Raw genomic sequence first — 6,000 nt, 5'->3', positions numbered from 1 at the left:
ATTGGTGATAGCAATGCCTGAAAATATAGAAAAATAATATTTTTAAATTTGTTAATCTTCAACATACTAATTATTATCTTTGTCCTTTACGGTATGTTCCGGAAATACTTGAACAACTTTGAGTGAATATTCCCAGCGTACACACATGGAACCTGCCTTTCAAAAGAAGCTATCAATTATATACATATGTACCACAACAATTTACATATGTAGATAATTACCAGTTTTTTTAGTATTTTAGGCTAAATTTGTATGTATATAGTTTATATTTTTATTATTGATTGAATACCTATTGTCCAATCATGAACTGATGTATACTTTTCATCTAAAAGCTTAAACAGATGGCAGCGTTGATCCGGATTAACTCGGACTTAATCCGGATTAACTGCAGTTAATTCCCGAGTTGATCCAGATCAACGCTGCCGTCTGCTTATGCTTTTAGCTAACTGCCGAGATTCATAGCATTCATCCTACTAATATTAAAAATGTGAAAGTTTTTGAATGAGTGAGTGGGTGAGTTTGTTGCTCTTTAACGCTAAAACGGCTGATCGTATTTCAATAAAAGTTACCACACAGATAGTATTACCTGTTTTAACTTACGGGATAATTTTTTAAAGAAAGTTGCCAGCTTTTCAAAAGTTTAAGTCGATGAATTATTAAGCTAAATAGATATCAAAACATTGCAATGTGGGTGTTTGTTGGCTTTTCTATGTATAAAATTTGTCATAGATGTTTTTTTTTTAAAAGAGATGCTACTTGCTTAAAAAGCTAAATTCTACTTTAAATTATAGGTCCAATCCAGTTTTCCTGGAACTGAATCCAGCAAATCTGTCAAAAACTGAAAATTCGCTCAGAGCAAGAGACTCTCTCGATTTTTTTTTACTAGAAAGCGTTCCTGTACTTTTTAGTGTTACTCTCTCTGAGAGAGTTTAAATGTTTAACTTCTGACCAAATTCAACGTAACCTACAAAGTTGTAAAATTTTGTTTATTTTTATGTAAACATATTCTGCCCATTCGACAAGGCCAAAACAGTACGAAATATTTTAGTAAAGAGCGAATCCCTCTGATTCGTATGGAGTTTTACTTTGCTTTAAACAGGCAAAATGTTGTATTAAAAGTTTTGCGAAATACTTGAAAAAATGGCTATAAGAAGTTTTTTCCTCTCCTGTCCAATTTTTAAATTGGGACTTAGCAACTTTTCACTCTAAGCTAGCGAATTAAATGTTCTTCAACATGCCTTAGCAAATTTCACTTTTCTTTTGTTTACAATTCGGTTGTCAAACACACTACAGCTGATCGTTTGACACATTGTCCAGATTCTTCGGACTAAAACTGGTAACTTCTGCTACAGAGAAAGGACCTTATATACTATCTTATTTTAAAGTTAAAAATTTAAACTAACCACGGTATCCGCGGTTCTAACACGCTACAGCCCGCTTGATTTTTGGTGAAAAAATGCAGCACAATTTCTTTAGATATTCGGCGAAAAAGTGACCTGGACTCTCTTAATTGAACCTTGAGGTTTTGGTCCGGTTATTGGTTAAATTCATCGGGATTCAAATGGCCGGACGGTACTGTACACCTAAGCTACAGTAGACTACAAAGAGTTCTGGCAGCTTGTCACAAAGCTTTGCTGAATAAATCCTGTAAGATGATCTATCACTTCGCTTGAAACCCTTTTTGAGTGGTCAGGTGATATTCGGTGAGAAAATAAAATAAAAACTTAAATTGGTTCCTGGGATGTTTCTTATATATTTATTCAATAAAGTTAATATTTACCTTTCTAATCGGTATTTCGCTATTATTCAACTAGTCGTCTGCCTCTTTCATGTTGACTACCTCTGCTTAAAACACGCTGCTGAAATTCAGGAGCCTAAAAGGAGATTTCCTGACAGAAGTCCTGGAACTCTTCCGTTCATTTTAGATCCATTCGGGAGTATGTTTACTGAACCGCTATCCGCGGGTTCCACTCTCTCACATACTGCTTGGTGAGATGTGTGTAGACTCTAAACTGTAGGGAATGATCTACGCTGCCCCATGCGGTACTTGATCCACAGTATGCCGAACCCTGTTTTACTTGGATTTGCCGTCGGATTAAAATTACCAGAATCGACTTCTCCGTTCCTGTTTATGTATTCGTATGGGAATAATGTGGAAAATATAAGATATCGTCGGTGATACTGCAAAACATTATATGTCACTTATTACCTCTGGTGCTAAATTGTTCTGTTATCTGTATCTGATCGCTTCTGTCAATCGTTCATCTTCATCAGCCAAATGTAGACAGTTTTGTCATACGTTTATTAGGGTGTAACGATTTGCAGATGCCTTCCGGTGCAAGTAAGAGACCATCAAAGTGTCAAGGGTACTAATAGACATAGACCGTTTTGCAGTATCACCGACGATATATCAAATGATGGTCTCAACGAAACACTTTCAGACCAAATCTGAATGGCTAGAAAATCTGTTCATTAGGCACGAGAAATCTTTGCAAAAACCAATTACTGGGTCAGCTATGAATATGTCGATAAAATCCAGTATTTTAGTTTAGTCCTCCTTTCCTTTGTTTGCTAAAAAAAATACGAAATATTCTAATTTAAGTAACACTACTAATTAATGTTTAGATATTTCTACACAAAAGTCATGACTTAATTGAATAATAACATGAAATAGAATCTTAAGACGCCTACACAAAAGACTAGAAGTTTAGTGACACCAACAAAACGTAAATCCAAAATTTAACAACTGCTACTGATTGATTCAATGAGCATGTGAAAAAGTAGATAATAACACTAATTGAGAGGATTGAAAGTCGTACAAATAACCAAAAGACAGTAAAACCCTTAATGCATGAACCCCGTCGAACTGCGATACTTCAAATAAACGAAGCGGGGCGCTAAATTGATGTAAATATGTGTTCGCTTCAACATAGCGACTTATCAAAAAAGGCAAGCGAAGTAGTAAACGAGCGGAATTTTTGACGCCAACAAATGTTTGTATGTCTAATCAATTGAAAGCTCAGTTTCCAGTTTCAGTGAATGTGCTTTGATTCAGTGTAAGAATGTATAATTTCATTTGAATGTGTTTGTAAGATCTAATGATGCGCTGTCTGGGAATTTCGCGCCTTTTCTGTATTCTTATTAACAAAGCAAGAGAACATCAAAAACATCACAGCAATATGCTTTGTTTCACAAAGAAATTATTTGCTTCATATGTGCATACAAAAAATTGCTCAATGGCACTGCAAAGGAAGTACGACAAAGGAATTAAAAATACATACATACATAAATGTTTGTATGTATAAATTTATTAAATATGTATCTTATCAATCAGTGGAGTGATACGAGTGTTATTTACTTAAATAAATAGATGTGAAGGAAGTGATCCATCACATCATTTTAAACGTCACTTTGAAAGCCGCACTCATTTCAGATAATATACAACAAAATAGTATAGCAATAAACATAAGTACGAAGCACGTCCAGCAAGTAAATGTACTCAATTTGTGGAGGCACCAAAAAATGTGATTAGAAAAAAGTAAATTTTTACAAGTGTACACAAGTAAATAATACAGGTCCACAAAAAAAAATCGATGAAAGGTTCCTTTGACCAAACCTAGTCTATGTAATGTTTTTAGGATCGCTGAATACGAATCTGAAGTCCGTTTTGCTCCATCACGTCTAGATTTTTTCCTAACCTCAAAAAACACCTCGGATTTTCTCTGTCACGTAAAATCCGAAATGTTTTTTGAGGTTAGAAAAAAATCCAGACGTGATGGAACAAAACGTGTGTAATTAGCGTTGATGCTTGAGAATTTTCTTTGTCGAGGGTGTTGCGTATTTTCTGCCATATAACGCATGAACGAAAAAAAAGTCCTTAATCGTGCAGCGGCAGATTCCGTATAGCGCGCGTGAACTACTCACGTACTCATGCTTTAGAATTGCGATACCCTTCGTATTATTTTCATTCAGTTAACGGTTTTAGGACAACCCACTGTCGAAAGTAAAAAAAAAAAATTATCACAAATTTTTTAATAACATGCAAAATAATGACGCTAGAAAAAAAATTGTCAATGAAAATTGTACATACATATATATATTTTTTTGCCAACAAAAAAGTATTATTGAATGAACGGTATCGATATAAATGGCGAAAAAACGTTTTCACCCTTTTTTCCCAGATGTCGGCGGTTCTACAGCCCGCTGAGACCCGCAGATCTATTTTTAACATCTTTTAACCTACTCAACAATAATCAAAACGATTTTTGGACCTTACCAAAAATCGCCAGCTCGCCGATTTTGTTTTTTTTTACCATTTTTCCTGTACTATTTGGGAAAAAAATAATTTTTTGTAAAGTCAATAAAAAGAGTATAAAAGGGTAACAAAAGGGTATTTTAAAACTTTGTACATGTAATTTCAACAGTGTTATTGAGCTTTGTACCACGATTTGTTCGGTGGGAAAAATGTACATCTAATTTTTTCTTAGCACTACATATCGATTTATAGTTATGCCAATATTAATGGTATTTGAAATTTTTATGTTAATGGTAATGATAACTATAATTATAATGGTAATGGTAATGCAAATGGTAATGGCGTCGGGAATGATAATGATAATGGTTAACGGTACTGATATAGGTAATGGCGAGTAGTCATGCTAGTGGTAGTGGTAATGCTTAAGCTTATGGTAATGGCAATCGTGATGGTTATAATTATGATACTGGTAATTAAATGGAATATTAATGTCCTTGACAATGGTAATTGTAATCGTAATGATGACAGATATAGCATTTGTAATGGTAATTGGAATAGTAATATTATAGTAATTTTAAAAGTAATGGTAATGATAATTGTTGTGATAATGATAAAGTTAACAATAACAGTAATTGGAACTACTTAATAACGCGTTAAAACAATTTGCATGGCCTATTATTAGCAGCTAGAAAATTAAAAGCTTTGGCTGTGGCACAATGCTGCCCCAAAAGTAACTAGTTTAAGCCTACTTCAATTAGCTATACAATGCCGTGAAAAAGTATGTACATAGGTATGTATATAATCAGAGATTCAGATCAGGTGTGCAGTGCCCGTGATCGCACGGCGCAAGCTGGATGCAAATTTTGCAAAACAAACCCTGCTGCGAAATTGACAAATGGCAAATGAACGTGAAGTGCAACGCTGTTGGAAAGGTTGCTTAGGTGAGAGAAAAAAAGGAAGAGAAAAAACAAAAACTAATACACACTTACATACATACGTAGATGCATATGTATGAATGAAAACTGCGTTGGCCAGTGCGTATGCGGTTTGTTTACGTTTTATTATTTAACGGTTACATTTGCTGTACATATGTACATAGATAAATACATACATATATGTTTATATGTATGTATCTGTTTATGTATTTTCTCATTTCCTTTGCAAATTTTTTCTATGCTATCATTTTCGCTATCACTATTATCATCTCTTATTTCTCGTTTATGATTCTAATAAAATTATCAACACTTTTCTATTGTTCCGTACGTATACAATTGTGTCAGTGTTATGCGTTTGATTGTGCTCTTGTCTTGTTTTTTTTTTTTGGCGGGGTTTTGTTGTTGGCACACGAGTTCGTTTAGCTGCATGATTGTATGTAGTGTGATAATTTAATCATCAACCTTATTACTTTTATTTACTTTAATCAGCATCGACTAAACAAGATTTTTATAACCATGCATGCATACATATGTATGCACATTTGTTTGTATTAAGTGTGAATGAATATAGTAATATACATACATACACATTTACATACTTTTGTATATTTGTCTACCTACGATATGGCATATTCTCTTATTTTCAGCGAAATCCAGTTTGTTTGACCTCTTTCGACTTGAGTGGGTATTTGTTTTTTTAGAAACTAATTTGTTGGAAAATTTCATATGCTTGGAAGTTTTCTAACGTGTTGGATTGATTAGAGTTTTTGCTTCAGATACTTCATCATACTTTATACATATGTATTAGCA

Source organism: Rhagoletis pomonella, unplaced genomic scaffold (assembly GCF_013731165.1).
Source record: "Rhagoletis pomonella isolate Grant_MI unplaced genomic scaffold, Rhpom_1.0 Rhpom_scaffold_00005, whole genome shotgun sequence".
In the NCBI taxonomy this organism is placed as follows: domain Eukaryota; kingdom Metazoa; phylum Arthropoda; class Insecta; order Diptera; family Tephritidae; genus Rhagoletis; species Rhagoletis pomonella.
This window is presented reverse-complemented; position numbering follows the sequence as displayed.